The 22,776-nt window shown below is 35.3% G+C and overlaps 1 non-coding gene across 1 annotated transcript; it reads left to right on the top strand.

The window, feature by feature from the left end:
• Positions 1–5,879: 5,879 nt before the first annotated feature.
• On the top strand, positions 5,880–5,986 carry LOC121215042 (small nucleolar RNA R71). Its single transcript, XR_005910778.1, has one exon. It is a non-coding gene; the product is annotated as a small nucleolar RNA R71 (small nucleolar RNA).
• Positions 5,987–22,776: the final 16,790 nt, after the last annotated feature.

Raw genomic sequence — 22,776 nt, 5'->3', positions numbered from 1 at the left:
ATGTCTTGAAGTGGGTGGAAGCTGTTGCAGCCCCAAAGGATATGCAAAGACAGTGCTAAAATGTTTTCACAAGCATATACTCACTCGCTTTGGCACACAAATGGCATTGATTAGTGATTGGGGTACATATTTCATTACAACCAAGTGGCGACTGCACTGAAGAGATATGGAGTTAATCATAGAACGGCTACTACTTATCATCCACATACCAATGGACAAGACGAAGTATCGTATTGACAAATTAAGAGCATTCTTGAGGAGGTTGTAAACCCTTCATCGAAATATTGGTCTTTCCAATTGGATGACACTTTATAGGCATTGTAGACATCATACAAAACTCCTCTAGGGAAGTCGCCGTATCAATTGGTTTTTGGAAAAGCATGTCACTTGCAAGTTGAACTGGAACACAAAGCAATGTGCGAAATTAAACAAGTGAACATGGACTATGAAGTAGCTAGAAAGAAAAGACTGTTGGATATCACTGAACTGGAGGAGATTAGGAGCAATGCTAATAAAAATGTTGCAATTTAAAAGGAAAAGACCAAATGATGGCATGAAAAGATTATTTTATAGCAACAATTTGTCGCAGGTCAACAAGTTTTATTATTCAATTCCCGATTCAAATTGCACCCAGGTAAATTACATTCACGTTGGTCTGGACCTTTTGAAGTTGTAGTCGTATTTCCCCATGGTGTAGTCACAATTTGATATTTGTGTAATAAATATCAGTTCAAAGTGAATGGACAGAGGCTGAAACATTATTGTGGCAACAATGATCAAAAGTAGGCAGCGGCCATTAAATTGATCGAAAAGTTCTAATTTTTAATTAATACTCCATGATTTTAGTTTATTTTATTTTTTATGTTTTGTTAAAGTTTGTTTTCCTTATTTTTTGCAGAATAATTAGGTACCATTATTAACACATTGAAATCTTGTTGTCAGCACAGTCCATACATCTGCACTACCATTTATAGCTTGTAAAATTCAGAGAAATTATGATTCCATTGTTGGATCAAAACTCACTTAGTCTTTCGATCTTTTTTTGCAAGCATAATTTCTATTGGACAGAACTCTTCATGCCAGCCCTATACCTCTCCATAAAACAACATGCCTCTCCATCTTCTTGTTTCACTCACTATAAATTCTCCCTCATTGTACTGACTGTAACACTTTCAAGCAACCATTTTTATTTCTTTTCTCTTCTAAAAATCCTATCTTTTCACCTTTAAACCATTTTCCCTCAACAAAAGATGGAAAAAAACATGAGGCTCATTCAAGAACGCCACTAAATTTGCTGGGGAACATGCATTCTTTGCTACCACAGTCTGTGAATCAGAATCCCCCAAGCCAGTGTAGGCAAAAGAGCTAGTAGTCTTTATGAATAAAGCGGCAAAGGAACAATTTCACTACAACATATCGAAGCGCAACTTGCATCCCGAGTAGGGCATTTCTCTTTCGTCACAACAAGATTTGGGTAAACAAGTTTCCAAAACTATCTTGAAGTTAAAGTGGGAAACTTTTTTCAACCATCCTAGAAGCTACTCGCCTTCACTAGTATGTTAGTTTTATGCCAATCTTTACGATCATGAGTTAGAGTTTATTTTCATTTGAGAAGGTTTAATACCATGGGGCATTGTAAACATTAACAAGTTGTACAACACTAAAGTCGATGTCAACAAATACTCCAAGTTCATGGATGACATCATAGATGAAAAATGCGACCTGTTGGTGAGAGACAAGGGAGCAGTTTGGACGGGTTCCCATCAAAAGAACTATATGATGCACCATCACTTCCTAACACTATAAGGTAAAATTTGGTTTCACTTTGTCAACTGTAGACTAAAGCCCTCCACTCACAGCACCATAGTTAGCCTAAACAGAATGTGCCTGATACATTCTATAGTCAAGGGCTGAAAAATTGATGTGGGCGTAATACTTCACAAGAAATAGTTGATTGCACTATAAGGTAGACTGGGATCTTAGTTTTCCCATCCCTAGTGATGTTATTGTGCTAGGAAAGAGGAATCATGCCCCGTGCTAGTGAGAAAATTCTAGAAAATAAGGGCCCAATTAATGAAGCATTGTAGAAAAAATGACTCGAGGTAAGGACGTGCCGATATTGAGGGCGGAGACCAGTAAGACAAGAAAGGGCAAAGCCAAAGTTAACAGAAAAGGAACAACCATGACTGCAGAGACATCATTACGGCGCAAAATGAAGGATGTCGAAAAAATGGTAAATTCCATCAACAATAGACAGATCAAGCTTGTCGCTACAGTAGAAGATATGAAGCGATCCAAAAATTTGTTTTATGCTTATACCAGAGCCTAGAACAGTTCTATTGTAGCCACATTGGGCCAACTTAGCCTATCCCCACTACCAGAATTCCATGTGTTTCCACCAATCATTCATAATTATGACCTCTCTTTCTTGGATGACGACTTAGAAGACCGAAATAGACTGGTGGCATCCCCACCCATTGTGCAGGTCTTTAATACTGAGAAAAAATAGAAATCCGGGGACATTGATGAATGCCTGCGAAAGATTATATCTTATTTGAGGATGACATTTTTGTTGATCAAGAGGACACTGTTGTTGAGAAAGAAGTTGATGTTGCAGAAGAAGAAGTTGTCGTTGAGGAAGAAGAAGTTGCTGAAAGGGAAAAAAGAAAAAGAAGAAGAATATTTTGTTTAGAAGGTTGTCACCACACCCGAATTTGTAGGTGTAAATATTGTGAAGTTGGAGCAAACTAGAGCGAGATCGATGGAAGTTGCTGAGATCACCAGTGAGGAGCAATACAATTCATGGGCAATAGTGGTCTGCACTGGACCACTCCAAGTGGCCTCTACTACACAAACAATAGCTGATGATACCGGGGATGAGCCAGAAACTGAAGAGCAATCTAAAGACCGCGCAAAGCCCAAAGAAAAGAAAATGAAGCGCTCCAATGATAAAAAACGAAAGAAGGATGAGAAGAAAAAGAGAAAAAAGAAACATCATGTAGCCACATCAACAGCTATAGATAACTGAGTTAGTTTATTTTAAGCTTTTGTTGTAGTATTCATGCATTGCATGTAGCTGTAGGTTTTAATTTAATAAGTACATATTGTCATTGCATTTCTATTGTCATTTCATGTTAATTTTAGTGCATTTGGTACAATGCAGACTTTAAGTTTGGGGGAATGCATATGAGGTTTGGAATTACACCCACATTTCAAAAGTTTTCCTTGGAGCATGCAAGGTTTATTTGTGGTTAATGCAAATGTGTTTGAAAATTTTTGTTAGATTTGATGCTTAATTCTTGAAACATGTGAATTATGAATGAATGAGTTGGATAAATTTGATTGAATGTTGTATCTTCAATTATTTGATAAATGATTTAGGCTGCATTCGTAATGGATGACTAGTAGTATTCATTGAATCTTGATTGAATCTGCCTTTCACAGTTGCTTATATATATAGTTCTGTATAAGAGACACTCTAAAGTGGGTGTATTGTGAAATGTTAAAGAGGGAGCACTCCAATAAAAGTGTTAGAAAAATGAATCTGGCCAAAGACTGTCACTGCATGAGTGTGTCAGCATAATTACGTACTCCATGGGGGTTTGTTGCACCCCATCGTTACTTATCACGAACAAGGGTACAGTAATGCAACGATATCCCTTATTCAAAAAAAGAGAGATATATGTTGTACAATAAATGTGGTATTGGTAGATAGAATTTAGGATTTAATGCATGGTGCTAGTTTTGATGAAGTTGCAATCTTATTCATTCATATTTATGTATTGTCAATGCAATATTCTGTCATCTGATTTTGAGTCATTCATTGGGATTTTAGGTGATTCAAGTTGCTAGAATGATCATTTGCCTTAGTAAATTCTTGTGTAGCCTTACTAGTTTCTATTTTACTTGAGGACAAGTAAAAAATCAAGTTTAGGGGTGTGATAGTACAAGTAAGAACATACGTTTTCTCTTTGCTTATTGGTTAATTTGTCTCCATTTAATTATCTTTAGCATATATTTTAGCATTTTCATTTCAATAATTTACATTTTATAACTCAGTGACTCCTAGCCTATTTTATCCTTAATTTTGCTATCTTATTGCATTAATATCGCTGTATAAGTAAACTCCAGATTTCATCCAGAATTGTCACTGCACCTGACAGCTGTCCGGATAAGAAGAAAAAAATGCTTGAGGTGTCCAGTATGGTATAACCTACCAGTACGTACAAGGACAAAATAATTTTGAGGAAAGAACACCTATACAGTTGGAGCAGGACATAAAAGGGGGACGTGAGAAGAAAAAGGGAGATTTTTAGTTTTTTTTCTCCCCCATCATCATTTGTATCATCTTACCTTGAAGATTGCAATCATGACAACTTAAGCCTCTCACTAGTGAGCCAACGTGAAAACCAAATAGAGACTAGCTCTTGACAATGAGACCTAAGTGTGAGATAAGAGGGGATAGCGAGATTCAGTCAAGTTGTCTAGGGATAGTCTTCTCCATTAAATTCTTTCTTATTTCTTTCTAAATGCTGGTGATTAATCTCTGATTTATTTTTGTATGGAAGTACACATGAACTATTGGTTAAATGTTATCTTATTCAAGCTTGCTTTTATTGTTTAATCTTGGGGTTTTAATGTTTTTTAACACGAAATGTTATTGCAGTCACTAACACTAGAAAGCGCAGTGACAGTTTGAGCCAACAAGCATTTCAATGAAAGTTGAGTGAGGATTAGAGGAATTTAGTCGACTTGTTCTAAATAGTGTCGTATTGCCTTTATCGGAAAATGAGGTTAATATGCATGTTTAAGTCTTGGATTAAATAGAGGAGTGATGCTGGGTAAGATATACATTGAATTTTATTGCATTGACAATCACCTATACTTTTGTACCTTGTGAGCATTTAGTATCTGTTGAAGATTCATGTTGGGGATCCTAGTTTATCATCATCATATTTTACTTTATTATTTTTAAATTTATTGCATAGACAACTATCCTCACAATTTATCTTATTTACATCTAGTTACCACACCGACATTAATAGACAAAAGACTACCAACCTTGTGGGATCGATATCCGACAGACTCACATCTGTCTACTAAATATGCATCGACAGTGTAAGCTTGCACATTATTACCGTGACATTAAACAGCAGACCAGCACTCGAGGTTTATATTCTGTAGTAACAAGCTTTTGCTCATTCTGGCTTACCTCAACCTTACCGTTACTTACCACAATTTATTACCCCGGTTCCTGCTCAGGTCCGACTAACCCTTCTTCATCTTGAAAAGTAATTAAATGAAGTTTCTCCCTTGGGTTAGTTTTGATATTACTAGGCAAACTACCTTGTGATTTTCTGAAATTCACTTAGCAAGTTGGCTGATTTGGTTCTTGAGTCCTTGAATCAATACTTGTTGATTTTTTAGTGCTACTTCAGTATTTTGAAAGTGGGTTTCTAACACCGAGATAAACTTTGTCAACATCTCCTAAAGGTTCGGCTTCTTCTCTTGCTGGTAAGGTTGTTGTTGGAAGTCAGGAGGGGCTTGTGCTCTCTGATTTCTTTGACCACCCCAAGAAAAATTGGGATGGGTCCTCCAACTTGCATTATAGGTATTATTATAAGGGTTATTTTGAGGCCTAGAATTATTACCCATATAATTGATTTATTCGTTCTCTATTGAAGACTTACCACCGACAATTCATCGGTTTCGTCCTAATGACTTCCCATTGATAATTATTTAGTGACATCTCTTCAATAAATTCATAAGCCGCTTCAGGTGTTTTATTATTCAGAGTTCCACTGGCTGTTGCATCAATCAACTAGCTAGTTGAGGGATTAAAACCGTTCTAGAAGGTTTGAACTTGTAGCCATATAGGTAACCCATGGTGAGTGTACCTTCTTAATAAATCCTTATATCTCTCCCATGCATCATATAAGGTTTCTAAGTCGATCTAAATGAAAGAGGAGATATCATTCCTCAACTTGGCTGTCTTAGTCAGTGAGAAGTACTTGAGTAGGAATTTCTCAGTCATTTGGTCCTATATAGTGATAGAATCTTGTGATAAAGAATTCAACCATTGTTTAGCTTTGTTCCTCAATAAGAAAGGGAATAACCGTAGGGTAATAATATAGCATCATCAGAAATGCCATTTATCTTGAAAGTATCACAGCCTTCCAGAAAATTAGCCAAATGAGTATTTGGATCTTCATCTTGCAAACCATTGAACTAAACAAATTGTTGTATTATCTGAATAGTGTTCGACTTCAGTTCGAAATTATTTGTAGCAATGGTGGGTCAGACAATACTCAATTCAGCCCCAATTAGAGTCGGCTTGGCATAATCATACATGGTACGAGGAACAAGATCTGGATTTGAAGGATTTGCAGCAACTGTAGGAGGTAGCTGATTATTTTTATGATCACCCATCTCCTAATATTTTAGTCCCCGACAACGGTGCCAAAAACTTGATGGTCACTAAACTAGCTATAAATATGACTAAGACAAGTGCACCTATCAAACAGTAGTATAACTATGGTGATTAGAGAATATCGTATCCACGAGGACTAAAAGTAGTAATAATTACCATATTCTTTTTGGTATTTATAGACTTTAGAAAGCTCAGAAAGCCTAAAAATTAGGGTTTTCCACGTATTTGGGAAGCAGGGTGCAAAATTAACACTGGCAGGCACATGGGTGTGTGGCTAGCCCGTGAGGAAATGCCCAGGTCATGTGGATCCTGAAAATAGCTCTATTTGTTTGGTTTTGGCTCGTTTTTCGCTCCTTTCGCTCCTAAATTCTCTCTTAAGTATAGAAACATGAATTTAAAGGATTAGGAGTATCAAATTCACTACTTTTCATAATTTAATCATCCAAAAATGTATTAAGAATGAAATGAAAATATGTTCCTTTGATAGCTTATCAATCTTTTAGAAGTCATCCGCTTCAATGCTCAAGATATGACATTTCCCCAATTGGACTTGATAGAAAACATATTAGTCTTTCAATCGAGTTGTTCATTTTTATTAGACTAAAGACATGTTTAGGTTTGTCTACTAATACAAACTATCTTTCTGTACAATGATATAACCACGTAATACCATTTAGTATTAGTTAAACATTTAGGCAACCGATGAGCAACATGTGCTTCCATTTTGCTTTGTTTGCAAAAACCATGTGAGGACAATTATATAAAATATATTAATGTAATAAATAAATATGTTTTATTAACATATCTATTCAAAAAAATTACAAGTGTATATTGACAAAAATACTACACATAGAGCAACAGATCCAACAGTCTCTCACTTGCCCTAGTGAAGTAGATGAGTTATGTTTTGCATTCTTGTATCCCTCCATATCTTCCTCAAAGAGCTCTCTAGCTATAAGTTTCTTGGCTAAAAAAATCATCGGGGTTTGTCCTTTGTCAACTATTTAACATCACAACAAGGATGTGCCAGCGTACACTGCCGATGCAAGTAGTAAACATGGATGTTTGTCTTTTATCTATTAATGTCGGTGCAATAACTAGATAAAAACGAGATGAATTGTTAGGATTGTTGTCTAAGTAACAATTTGAAAATAATAAAATAAAATATGATAATGATAAACTAGGATCCCTATCATGAATCTTCAGCAGAATACTAAATGTTCACAAGGTATAAAATAATAGGTGATTGTCGATGCCATAAATTTCAATGTATATCTTACCAAGCGTCACTCCTCTATTTAATCTAAGACTTGAACATGCACATTAACCCCACCTTCCAATGATGGCAATATGGAAATATTAAGAACAAGTGGACTAAATTCCTCTAATCCTAACTCAACCTCCGTTGTAATACTTGTTGGCTTGAATTGTCACTGCACTTTCTAGTGTCAATGTCTGCAATAACACTTTCGTGTTAAGAAACATTCAAACCACAAGATTAAACATTAAAAGCAAGATTGAATAAGATAACATTTAACCAAGAATTCATGTGTACTTCCATAAAAATAGAAAGCAGAGAGTAATCATCAGCATTTAGAAAGAAATAAGAAAGAATCGAGTGGAGAATACTATTCCTAGACAGCTTGACTGAATCTCTCTATTCCTTCTTGTCTCGCACTTAGGTCTCCTCGTCAGAAGCTACTCTGCATCAGTTTTCACATTGGCTCACCCGTGAGAGGCTTAAGCTGCCATAGCTGCAAGCTTCAAGGTAGGATGAAGATGATGATGGTAAAGAAAAAGCTCTCCGTTTTCATCGCACGTCAACCTTTTATGTCCTCCTTCAGTAGTACAGGTGTCATTTCCTCAGAATTATTCTGTCCTTGTACATACAGGTTGGTTATACTAGATTGGGTAGCTCACTCATTTTTATTTCTTATCCGGACTGCTGTCAAGTGTAGCGACAATTTTGGATGCAATCTGGAATTAACTCATGCAGTGACATTAATGCAAAAAGACAGCAAAATTAAGGATAAAATTGGCTAGGATTTACTGAGTTATAAAATGCAATTTACTAAACTAAAAATATTAAAATATATGCTACGGATAACTAAATGGGAACAATTTAACCAATAAGTGAGGAGGAAAACCTATGTTCTTTCTAGTGCTACCACACCCCAAACACGAGTTTTTACTTATCTTCAAGTAAAACAGAAACTAGCAAGGCTACAAAAAAATTTACTAAGGCAAATGATCATTCTAGCAACTTGAACCCTCTAAATTCCCAATGAATAATCACATTCAGATGAAAAAATATTGTAGCGACAATACATAACTATGAATGAATAAAGTTACAACTTCATCAATGTTGGTATCATGCTTATAACCCTAAGTTCTATCTACCAATACAACATTTATTGTACAACACTAAATGTGTGTATATATTATGTATATTTCTTGGAATAAGGGATATCGTTGCATTACTGTACCCTTGTTCTTGAGAAGTAACAATGGAGTGCAACAAACCCCCAGGGAGTACGTAATTGCACCGATACACACTCATGCAGCGATAGCCTTTGGCCAGATTGATTTTTCTAATGCTTTTATTGGAGTGTTCCCTCTTTAAAATTCCATACTACACCCACTTTGGAGAGTCTCTAATTTAAAACTATATATATAAGCAGCTGTACAAAGTAGATTCATTCAACATTTAAGTAATGATAGCAGTCATCCATTACTAATGCAACCTAATCCATTAATTAAAGAATTGAAGCTACAACCTTCTGTCAAATTTATCCAACTCATTCACTGATACTTCACATGATTCAAGAATTAAGCATCAAATGTAACAATAATTTTCAAACAATTTCCATTAACTATAATTAAACCTTACATGCTTTCTTTACTGAAAAAAAGGAAATGTGGGTGCGTGTCCAAGCCCCATGTACATTCCTCCAAACCTAAAGTTTGCATTGTCCCCAATGCACTAACATGAAAATGTAATGACAATAAAAATGCAATGATAATGTGTACTTATCAAAATAAAACTTACAGCTACATGCAATGTATGAACACTACAGCTAAAGCTTAAATAAACTAACTCAGTTATCCTAAGCCATCGATGTGGCTGCACGATGTTTCTTCCTCTTCTTTCTTTTCTCTACATTTTTTCATTTTTTTATAGTTAGAACGCTTTCTCTTCTTTTTTAGGGCTTCACATTGTCCTCAGATTGTTCTTAAGTTTCTAACTCTGCCCCAGCATTATTGGCTGCTTCCTGTGTTGGAGAGGCTACATGGAGTGGTCCTGTGTAGACCACTATTGCCAATGAGTTGCATTGCTCCTCATTAGCTAACTCAGCAACTTCCACTAGTCTCGCTCCAAATTGCTCCAAATTATCAATATGTGCACCCATAGACTCGGGTGCGGAGACAATATTCACAGCAGAATCTTTCTCTTCTTTTTCCTTTTCATTTTCAGCAACTTCTTCTTCTTCAGCAACAACTTCCTCTTCTACAGCAGCAAAATAGCAGTGTCCTATTGATCAGCAAAAATACCATCCTTGAACAAGCTATCAATTCTTTCGTGGGCATTCTTCAATGTCGCTGGATTCCTCTTCTTTGTCATTATCTAAGACTTGCACAATGGGAGGGGATGCCACTGATCTGTCTCAGTCTTTTAAGTTGTCATCCGCAGATGAGAGTTCATAATTTCGAATGATTTGTGGAAACACGAGGAATTTCGGTAGTAGGGATGAGCTCAATTGGATTAATATGGCTACAATAGAACTGTTTAAAGCTTTCGTATAAGCATAAAACAAAATTTGAGATTTCTTCATGTCCTCTATTGTAGCGACAAGTCTGATGTGCCTATTGTTGATGGAATTGTCAATTTTTTGGACATCTTTCATTTTGCCCCATAATGATGTTTCTGCATTCAGGTTTGTTCCTATGCTGTCGTCTTAGATTTTGCCCTTCCTTGTCTTGCTTGTTTCTACCACCTTTAGTATTGGTGTATCTTTGCCACGAGTCATTCTTTCTATAAAGGCTTCATTGATCAAACCCTTATTATCCATGACTTCCTCACCATCACGGGGCACGATTCCTCTTTGCTGGCACAATAACATCACCAATAATAGGAAAGCGAATATTCCAGTTTGCCTTGCAGCGCAATCAGCAATTTCCTGGTGGACTATTACGTCAACATCAATCTTTCTGCCCTTTGATGATGGAATGTATCAGATACATTCTATTGAGAGTCACTGTAGTGCTGTAAGTAGAGGGCTTTAGCCTGCAGTTGAAAAAATGACTTTGCTTTGCAACGTTAAGAAGCGACGGTGCATCGTATAATTCTTTCGATGAGAACCTATCCACAATGCTCCTTCGACACACAAATCTTTCACCAACAGATCTCATTTTTCATCTGTGATATCCTCAATCAACTCAGAGTGTTCGTCTACATCCACCTTGGTGTTGTATAGCTCGTTGATTTTTTTAGCGTCCCATGGTATTAAACCGTCTCGAAAAAAATGAATTCTAAGTCGTGATCATAAAGGTTAGAATAAAACTCACGTACCAGTGAAAGGGAATAGCTTCCAAAATGAGTGAAAAATTTTTCCCACTTTAACCTCGAGATGGTTTTGTAGACTTGTTTACCCAAGTCTTGTTGTTGCGAAAGGGAAATGCCCTGTTCGGGGTGGAAGTTTCACTTCAACATGTTGTCTTGAAATTGTTCCTTTGCTGCTTTATTTAAAAAGATTACTGGCTCTTTTTTCTGCATTGGTCTGGGGGATTCTGATTCACGAACTGTGGTAGCAGATGACGCATGTTCTTCAATAGATTTGGTGGCTTTCTTGATCGAGCCTCTCATTTTTGACATCTTTTGTTGAGGGAAAATGGTTTAAAGTTGGAATGATATGATTTTCAAAAGAGAAAGGATATAAAAATTATTGCCTGAATGCAGTACAGTCGGTACAGTGGAGGGGGACTTATAGTGAGTGAAAGAGGAAGATGGAAAGTCATGTTGTTTTGTAGATAGATATAAAGCTGGAGGGAATAGTTGTGTCTAATAGAAATTATGCTCACTCAGAAGGATCAATGGCTGAGTGATTTTTTATTTAACGGTGGAATCTGAATTTCCTTGAATTGTGATAAGTTACAAATTGTAGTACAGAATTACGGAATGCATTTACAGCAAAATTTCAATGCGTCGACAATGGTGCCTAATTATTTTGCAAAAAGGAAGGAAATTTTTTTTAACTAAACATAAATAAAATAAACTAAAATCACAGAGTAATAATTAAAAGTTAAAACTTTTTGGCCAATTTAATGGTCTCTGCCTGATTTTGATCGTTGTTGCCAAAATAGTGTTTCACCCTCTATCCATTTACTATGAACTGGTGTCCATCACCTAAATCTCAAATTGTGACAGCACCATGAGAAAATACGTTGATAACTTCAAAAGGTCCTGACCAACATGAACGCAATTTACCTGGGTGCAATTGAATTCGAGAATTAAATAATAATGCTTGTTGACCCGCGATAAATTATCGTTGTAAAATAATCTTGTGATGTCATCGTTTGGTCTTTTCCTTATAAATCATAACATGTTCATAGGCATTTCTCCTAATCTCCTCTAATTTAGTGATATCCAAGAACCTTTTCTTTCCAACTACTTTATAGTCCATGTTGACTTGATTAATTGCCCACGTTGCTCTGTGTTCTAGTTAGACTGGCAGGTGAAATGTTTTCCCAAAAACCAATTGATATGGCGACATCCCTAATGGATTTTTGTATGTTGTCTGTAATACCCATAAAGCATCATCCAATCGGGAAGACTAATCGTTCCTCGAAGGGTTTACAACCTTTTCAAGAATGTTCTTAATTTGTCGAACCGATACTTCTGCTTGTCCATTCATTTGTGGATGATAAGTAGTAGCCATTCTATGATTAACTCCATATTCCTTTAGTGTGGTTGCCACATGGTTGCAATGAAATTGTGTACCCTGATCACTAATGAATGCCTTTGGTGTGCCGAAACGGGTGAGTATGTGCTTGTGAAAACAAATTTAGCACTGTCTTTGCATCATCCTTTGGGATTGAACTCAGAAATAGTCCAATAAAATCCATACCCCAAACATCGAATAATTCAACCTCTATAATTGGTTGCTAAAACATTTCATTGCGTCGGGATATAGAATCAGTGCATTGACACTTATCGCATTGATTCACAAAATTGTGGGTGTCTTTGAATATTGACGGCCAGTTGAATCCTAATTAGAGAACTTTAGTAGCAGTTCTCATTCCACCGAAATGACCTCCATAAGGAGCATCATGACAATTCTTCAGGATTAAAAGCATCTCCTATTCCGGAACACAAGGTCGAATGATGTAGTCACTGCATTCCTTGAATAAATATGGCTCGTTCTAATGATACTTAACTACATCATGAAGAAATCTTTTTTTATGACCTGTAACACCCAATAGGAGTTTTCCACACACTAGATAATTAGAAGAATCCACATACCGAGGAGTTTCATCTACAGTAAATAACTTCTCATTTGGGAATGCGTCGATAATTTGAAGTATGTTTTTGTCTTCCCTGCCAACTTCCAATTGAGACAGATGGTCCGCAACTTGATTCTCTGAAGCCTTACAATCTTTTCTCTCGATGTCAAATTCTTATAATAGTAATATCCAGTTTATCAGTCTTGGTTTGGCATTCTTTTTTGCAAAGAGATATCTCAACACTAAGTGATTAGTGAATATAGTAACCTTTGCACCGACAAGGTAGGAATGAAACTTGTCAAAAGCAAAGACTACAACCAGTAATTCTTTCTCTGTGCTGGTATAATTGAATTGAGCCTCTGTAAGAGTTTTGCTAGCATAATAGATGGCGTGAAATATTTTTTCCTTTCGTTGTCCTAGAACCACACCCACATCATAGTCGCTTGTATTACACATAACTTTAAAAGGTTGAGACCAATCTGGTGCAATGACAATGGGTGCATTCACTAGCTACTTTTTTAACTGAATAAAGGCATTTAGACATGAATCGTCAAAGAAAAATTTTTTACTCTGTTCCACCAATGAGCAAAAGGGCTTTGCAAATTTTGAAAACTCTCTAATAAACCTTTGGTAAAACCCCACATGTCCCAAAAAACTGAAAATATCTTTCACGTTTGTTGTGGATGTAATTGCTTAATGATTTCCACCTTAGCTTTGTCTACTTGAATGCCTTAACTAGAGATGCAATGACCAAACACTATCCCTTTAGTTGCCATGAAATGACATTTTTCCCAATTCAGGTTAAGATGTGTGTCCTTACACCGCTTTAATAATTTATCCAAATTGTCAGTACAATGATCAAAATCATTCCTATAGACTGGGAAATCATCCATAAAAACCTCTAAAGAGTCTTCGATCATATTTGAGAATATTGCCATCATGCACCATTGAAATGTGGCTGGTGCGTTGCAAAGACTGAAAGGCATACGGCGAAAAGTGAAAGTACTAACGGGGCAGGTGAAGGTTGCTTTCTCTCGATCCTTTGGTGCAATAGCAATTTGATTGTACCCAGAATAGCCGTTTAAAAAGTAATAATAGGCCTTTCCAACAAGCTGGTCCAACATTGGTCAATGAAAGGAAGTGGGAAGTTATCCTTCTTTGTGGCCGCATTCAATTTGTACTAATCCATACAAACTCACCATCTCGTGGGAATGCGTGTAGGAATTAATCCATCCTTATCGTTACGAACCATAGTGATGCCACTCTTTTTAAGTACACATTGTACTGGACTTACCCTATTTCTATCAGAAATCAGGTAAATAATTCCAACATCAAGCCATTTTATGATTTTCTTCTTGACAACTTCCTTCATCTTCTCGTTTTATCTTCTTTGTTGTTCAATCAATTGCTTGCCTTCATCTTCCAACTTGATATTGTGCATGCAAAAAGAAGGACTAATACCTTGAATATCAGTAATACTTCAAGCAATATCTCGTTTATGTTGCCAGAGAATATAAACCAAACATGATTACTGGGTCCCGAATCAATGGCCTAGTGGTCTATTTAGTCTTCCACTAAACAAGCTTCTATCATCAAGATTTTTATACATTTGCCTTTGGTAGCTAGGTATTCCTTCCACTCTTCATATTTTTCCTTGAGGTTTCATTTCTTATAGTAGAAGAAGCATTTAAACTTAGATAAATCTTTAGGCTTTCTGATTCTCTTCCTTTCCACTTGTAGTGGCCTAGAGACATTAGCCTTGCCTTTCTTAGCGTGCTTTCCCTTCCCTTTTGAGGATGAAGTGATGACTATATTTACTTATACTCTTTAGACCGATTGACCACCATTCAACATCAACTCATAAGATTGTAGCTCTTTCATAAGTTGTGTAAGTTTCAGATTTTTATTGCAAAGGTTATATGCTACCCAAAAACCAGAAAACTCCTTGGCGATGCTTTTGAACACTATCTCAATTTCAATGTTCTGGTCCAAATTGGCCTCATTGTCCATGGCCTCGACAAATTAGCCCATAAGAGTGATCATATGGTCTTTGAGTGTTGCGCTAGACTGTTGAGCCGAGGCAGCTTGGCATCTGAATATGTCTTCTAGTTATCTAGAATCGCTTTAGCAGTCTTACATCTCCCCATTTATTATACAAAGTATTGGTCATGCTTGCCAGCATATAGCAACGACTTATCTCATCAAACAACTATTTATTATCAACAATTATTAGGTTCTTTTCCCATTCCTTATAGTTATTTTCATTCATTTTTTTAGTGAATATATTTAATAAGGGAGTTGGTGCCAATTTTGAATTAAAAATACAACACTCATATATTAATATCTTTGTTTTAAGGAAATGTTTGAAAAATGTTTTGCAACATTATGATATACATTAAGATGATGCATGCGTCTTACATTAAACCTTGAAAACATTTTTAAGTTGTTGCAATGATAATTCTCACACCCATTGAATCAAGCCACCTTGGGGTGGTCATGATCAACTAGTAAGAATATAGATTTCCATCAAATTAGCACATGAACCTAATTCCTTAGGCATTCACACGTACTAATAATCATCTAATGTTTGGCCATCATTCTAAGTTAAGAATAGATCCTTGGAGAGTTACTTAACTAGTTGATCTTAAGTGTATAACCATCAACTCAAATCATATCGCATCATGCACCACAAATGAGTCATCTTTGGACAATCTCACCAAGTAGCGTGTTGTGACTAGTTATCCTCTTTGAAGACAAAATTTCTTAATGTATCAAATGACCATACCTACTACAAGGCTTGGTCCAACTAACATATGATTATAAGAAAATTCCACTTATTTTTAGGAAGTCTCCTCAATGAAATCCACATGACAACGTCTACCTTAGGGCAGGTCCATTTCATCCCATCACAAGAGACCATTGATGGAGGCTATAGGTTTGTTTAGGAACTTTCTCCCACTCAATATTTTAAAAGAAGGCAAGGTTTTTAATTTCTTGTTTCAATCATGTATAATCAATATATACATGACAAGTACATGTGCATTCTTTCCTAAACTATATGGCATGCTTATCTCATGTATACATGACATGTTATGGCAATTTTGTAATTTTCACATTCAATTTTTCAGCAAACAATTTTGATTCTCCAACCATTTTTCTTTTAGGGAAAAAATTGAATAAGTGAATGTGACCTGTGCACAAGGTAGGATACCAAGAAAGGGAGGTAAGTCATAATTGACCACTTAAAAGCCAAGCCTTTCCTAGCCACACTCAAGCCTAGACATGCACATTCTAATTACCACACTGTTCAAAGTTATCAAATAACCTAAAGAAGTGAATGGAACAATACAACATGTATTTTCTCATTACAACACTTCTTATCTTTAATAGATCAACTGTGGATTATCTCATACATATATATATCAATTATATCATAACTAATTATTAAACATAAACATAAATAGATGGGTAATAAAATAAAATGGTCAGCCAAGGCTACCAAGGTTTTCATGATCACAATTGAGTTTTGTGTTTTGCCTTAATGGTCGTGTTGTGAGTTGGCAACGTTCAAAACAAGATACAGTAGTAGATTCTACAACTGAGCCTGAGTATATTGCAGCTAGTGAGTCTAAAAAAAAGGTTGTTTGGATCAAGAAGTTCATATCTAAACTACGGGTTATGCCTAGTATATCAGATGTTATAGAACTTCATTGTGAAAACAACGGAGCTATTGTACAAGCAAAGGAACCCAGACCTCACTAGCGATCCAAACATATACTTAGGCACTTTCATCTCATTCAAGAAAACATTGATCGAGGAGATGTAGAAATATGCAGAGTATGATAAATCACGAGATGATTAGAACAAAATAAAGGAGTTACAGGTTCTCTAATTAGCAAGTTTTGCTCATCTAAATAACCATAATCTTGAGAGTAAAGCTAGAACAGACTTAAGAAGAGGTGAAATATGGACCTTTACCCACTAGAAAACTTTAGAGAAAGTCTTTCCGAAATTAAAATATGTGGGTTATTAAGTTTGAATAAAATAGTGGGAGCATCATTTAATAAAGTGCTTTTGATGATTACAATAAACTTCGTAAATATACTCATGAGCATATTTTATTATTATAGATTAATTATGGAAAAGAACACAAGTTCTTTATCATTGTGATCGGTCCTCGCGAAGGATAAGTTGAATGGCTTGAACTTCCTTGACTGGTTCCATAACTTGAGGATTGTCCTCAAACAAGAACGGAGATTATATGTCATTGAAGAACTTGTTCCGTATGAACTAACAACTAATGCCTTTAAAGTTAACAATGATTTTTATAAGAAGCATCTTGATGACATGTTAGACATAAGATGTGTAATGCTTACTACCATGACTCATGAGCTTCAAAAGTAACATGAGGATATGGATGCCTATGATATGAGCTAACACCTCAAGGAATTATATGAGGGGCAAGCATGTCAAGAGAGGTACGAAACCTCTAAAGCTCTATTTCAATGCAAAATGGTGGATGGAACTCCTGTGGGAACTCACATTCTCAAGATGATAGGCTATATTGAAAGCTTTGAAAAACTAGGATTCCCTCTAGGTATGGAGTTTGCCACTAATGTCATCCTACAATTGTTTCTGGATAGTTTTAGCCAAATTTTCCTTAATTTCAACATGAATGAGATTAATAAGACTTTGCCATAGTTGCTTAGCATGTTACGAACTACTGAAAGTAATATGAAAACGGCCGACCTTAAGCCCATTCTAATGGTTCGCAAGGACAAGGGCGAAAGAAAGGATAAGGCTAAGGCAAAGCCTAAGGATAACAACAAGGCCGAGCCCAAAAAAGGAAAAATTACATTGAAGACTAAAGAAGGTACTTCTAAGGTAGGAAAATGTTTCCATTTTTGTAAGATCGGACATTGGAAGAGGAATTGCCCTGCATATCTTAAAGAGGTGAAGAAGGCAAAGGAAAATGGAGCATTCGCTTTAGGTATTTATGTTATTGATAGTAATTTATCAACACTTCTTGGGTATTAGATATCGGATGTGGTTATCATATTTGTACCTTTGTATAGGGATTGCAAAGGAGTAGGAATTTGGCTAAATGAAATGTGGACCTATGAGTTGGGAATGGAGCAAGAATTGTTGCGTTAGCTGTAGGAACACATAATTTATCATTTCTTAGTGGATTTGATTTAATTTTGGAGGATTGTTATTTTGTGCACAATTTGACTAGAAACATTATTTCATTTTCTTGTTTTGACAAAATTGGTTTTGAGATAATTATTAAGAATAATTGTTGTTCATTTTATCTCGATAATGTTTTCTATGGCTATACACAATTAATAAACGACCTTTACATTTCAAATCAAGATACACCACTTATAACATAAATACTAAAAGATAAAAAATAAATGACTCTAATCAAACATATCTTTGGCGTTGTCGTTTGGGCCATACAAGTGAGAAACGCATATCAAATCTCCATAAGGATGGGATTTTGGATTCTTTTTTTTTCGAACAATTGGGTATATGTGAGTCCTGCTTGATGGGTAAAATGAATAAAACTCCTTTTAATAGTATAATTGAGCGAGCTAGTGATTTATTGGGCTTAATACATAGTGATGTATGTGGATCAACGAACAAACAAGCTAGAGGAGGTTTTCAATACTTCATTACTTTCACTAATGACTACAATAGATATGGGTATATTTATCTTATATGCTATAAATATGAAGGACTTGAAAAGTTTAAGGAATTTAAAAATGAAGTACAAAACCAACTAGGTAAAAGTATTAAGGCACTTTGATCAGATCAAATAGGAGAATACCTAAGCTTAGAGTTTGATGAGTTTTTGAAGGAATATGGGATTGTCTCACAACTTACACCTCCTGGTACTCCACAATGGAATGGAGTTTCTGAAAGCAGAAATCAAACACTATTAGACATGGTTCAATCAATGATGAGTCATGTTGATCTTTCTACTTCCTTTTGGGGACATGCACTTGAAACAACTACTTTCACACTAAATCATGTTCCATCTAAAGCAGTTCAATAGACACCATATAAGATGTGGACTGGGAAGTGCCCTAGTATGTCTTTAATGAAGATTTGGCGTAGTAAAGCTTATGTTAAATGTTAGACATCTACTAAGCTCAAACCCAAATCTCAAAAGTGTATCGTTTTAGGATATCCTAAGGAAACTAAAGGATATTATTTCTTCAATCCTCCCGAGAACAAATTTTTTGTTGCTTGAAGATAAGTCTTTCTTGAAAGAGAGTTTGTCTCTAGAAAAGAAAGTGGTAGAAGAATAGAACTCAAAGAAATTTGAGAACAACAACAGATCACTGAACCAGAGATTGAACAATAACATGTTCCATAAGTTGTCGCAAAACAATAAACTATTTTGGAAACACAACTACCATAGAGATCTTTAAGAGAATGACATGTACTTAAGAGATATGAATTTCTCATTACATCACATGGTGATATTCTACTTATGGATCAAGATGAGCCTAGGACATATCAAGAAGCGGTGGAGAGCCTAGATTCTAAGAAATGGCTTAAGTCCATGATCCGCTATAATTCAGTGTAGTAGATTAAACTAGTTTTCGTACATGAAGAGCTTGAATATAATCATTTTCATTATGTTTTAGTTAAATTTTTATAATTTAGTTTAAATCCAATAAAAAGTGTATCTGGAGTCTTTTATTGACCTTAGGGACCGAATTAGGCCTAATGGTGAGCTAATGTACTTGGTGAGTATGTAGGAGACAATCAGAAGATGTACAAACTCAATACTGGTCATTGTGTTGCAACACAGGAAGTTCAATGTCGCAACATAGGGAGCAGAATGCAAGAATCTCGAGATTGCCTTTAATTTTGTGACATAGCTTGAGGATGTCACGACTTATCCCTGAAGACACCCTCAAGATAAGCATACTGCGCTTGATGTCATGACATAAGACCTATCGCGACACTGCCTCTGTACGGGGAACAATTACGAGCCAAGGGCATTTTGGTCTGCAGAATAAAATGTTAAGCACGAAAGTGATAACTGACCTGAGATTAAGGACAATGGCCACCCTAAAAGTTTATAGATAAGCTCATTTAACACATGTTACAGGGACACCTTTCACATTGTATAATTTTCTCTTTAGAATTAGAATTTAGTTTTCTCTTCATTTTTCTTTAGGTTTTATTTCATGTTTCGTTATTTGCTTTCATTGGGAGATCTCATTTGTGAGCACAATCAAAATTTGGGGGGTTCAATCTTAACTCTAATACAAATCAGGCTTTTCCTAGACTCTATATTCTCGACTTGATTTTCATGTTTATTCTTTATATCATGTTTATATTGTTTACAAAATCCATGAGCAACTAATCATTCTATAAGGGATTAGTGAGTGAAGGTATGATTAATTAACTATTTTGTAGGGTTACCTAAAGGATTAGCTATTCGAGAAAGGAAGAACCTAAACCCTAGGCTTGACGACCTTAAGAAGTTATCAAGGTGAGAATTAATCCAACATTTGTATGGCCTATCCGTGAACACTTGTAAATGGAAAAATATATAGGATTTTTCCTATATAAATTATGACCTTTTTACTTAAATTTGTTGTTAAACATAAGTAATTGTTTAATAAATTAATGAAATATGTGAAAATATGAAATTAGGACATAGAAATTATTAAAATGTGATTTTATGCTTTATTATATAGTTTTCATGCAATAAATGGCTTATTTTATATAATTTGAATATATTATATTTTTTAAGACATAAAGTGGGCCATGTATGACTAAATTAAATAATAAAATATAAAATTATATTTAACAATTAATTTTTAAATATTTCATTAATAAATTTGGGTTTTAATTAATTAATTAAATTGGATAAATTTTATTCTTTGGAACTCTAACTTGTTAATTTATTCTGGACAGGTCTGATGGCTTTTTCGAATTACGAAACTGCCCAAATTGGAGACCAAGTCAACCCAAAATTCGGTTGCACATGGCTGTCCATAAACCACTCTTTGGTTTAATTGTACAAGGTCCTTGAAGAGTTGAAGAAATTAGAGATTTACCTGAAGATTTGCACTTGACCGAGTCTCAGTCCTGAGTTGTTGTGGCACTTAAATTGACCAAAAATCAAGGAAAAATCAGTTTAATTTGCTTGATTTATGGTCGGCCACCCATGGAAGATTCTTCAAAGGATGAAAATTCCTATTTTTAGTAAACTATCCCCCTCTCCTCACCTATAAATAAGACCTTCTCATTCATTCCACAAACATCCCACAATCATTCTTTAATCGTCCCTCAAGCATCCCACAACCATTCTTTAATCATCCCTCAAGCATCATTATCTCTTAGCCTTTTCAATTCCCACGCCTAGCACCATCTCTTCATAGAGAATTTAGCAATTAAGCCTCTTAAATAACCCTCAGTCGGCCACCTTGGAGAACCATCAGCAAAAGAGCAAAGCAAAGGAACGAAAGGATCTCGTCAATCAAAGTCTTGGGTGACAGCCACTCTGAATTAGGTTTAATCTTTGTTTTCTTTAATTTAATGTAAATATGCTTGCCATGTGTTCTTTGTTCTTGTTTACAACAATGTTAGCTTAATTTTATTTAAGCTAGGATGATTGCTCTGATTAAATAATATTTATTTGATTAATGCTTATAATGTTTGTGTCTTAATCGATCATGTTTTCAATTAAAATCAAGTTTGTATTTCATTCATACGTCATTGAAATGTACCTGAATTAGCTGAGCGATCCAAACCAGACGACGGCTAACGGATGCATAATTGAAATGTGCATGCTCAATTTAGATCCTAACCTGATTAAATTGTAGGTTGTATAACAACTCTAACCAAGCTCTGTTGTCTGCATAGTTTTTAGATTTGTGTGAGTAAATTGTTTCAAACCTAACACGTCCTTGTTACCTCACATGAATGCTAAGAAACCCTTAGTAAATAAGGATCAGTAAAATGCATATTTACTAAGTAAAGGATTCCAAAAGGACCTAATGTGGTTTCCAAACTTATGAAAGATCGAGTTGCCATGGAATGTTTTTCCGAATGTTATTAAGCATGTTGATAATAAATTGAGTTTAATTAAAGTAATTGTCCTAGTTTATTTATGTTATAATTGTTGCAAATTGTGTTGAATTTTACTAAAATCTATTTCATTCATATAGTTTGCATACTTAGGATAATTTGCATTAGGGATCATTGCATTTAGTTTAATATATTTTAATCACCACTTCTCAACTATATTGTGTTTTTATTTTCTAAATTGTTGTTATAATTTTACAAATTAAGTGATTTAGCACAAGTACAATCCCTATGGAGACGATAACTCGATACTTACTTATTACTTGATAATGATTGTGTACACTTGCACAAACCTAGGCGTTACAACACCTTAAGCCGAAACCTGGTCAGGACTATGAGGTTGGAAGATAAGTAGTTCTTACTGACTCGTAATTCTAGTGGATGTATCGGAAGATCCTGCTAGGGTATTGACTAGTTAATTGAACAATGAGCCCAAAGCGACAGTTGGTTATGATTCCCAAAGCGAGCTAATCACCCATGATCAGATTTGATACATTCACTCTTTGATTTCACGAATTTTATTTATTTTATTATTTTCTTTTACTATTATTTTTAATATAGTTTACCAAAAATTTTCTTTTGATTCTTCATACTATAATCTAATTAAAGTACTAATTAGATCTATATATGTTTAGATTGGAATTAATTTAGTGCTTGCCTCCATTGGGTACGATCCTCAAAGTACTTACCTATTCCATTGTAACTATATTACAACCTGACTCGTATACTTG

This window comes from Gossypium hirsutum, chromosome D02 (genome assembly GCF_007990345.1).
Source record: "Gossypium hirsutum isolate 1008001.06 chromosome D02, Gossypium_hirsutum_v2.1, whole genome shotgun sequence".
NCBI lineage: Eukaryota > Viridiplantae > Streptophyta > Magnoliopsida > Malvales > Malvaceae > Gossypium > Gossypium hirsutum.
This window is presented reverse-complemented; position numbering and strand designations above follow the sequence as displayed.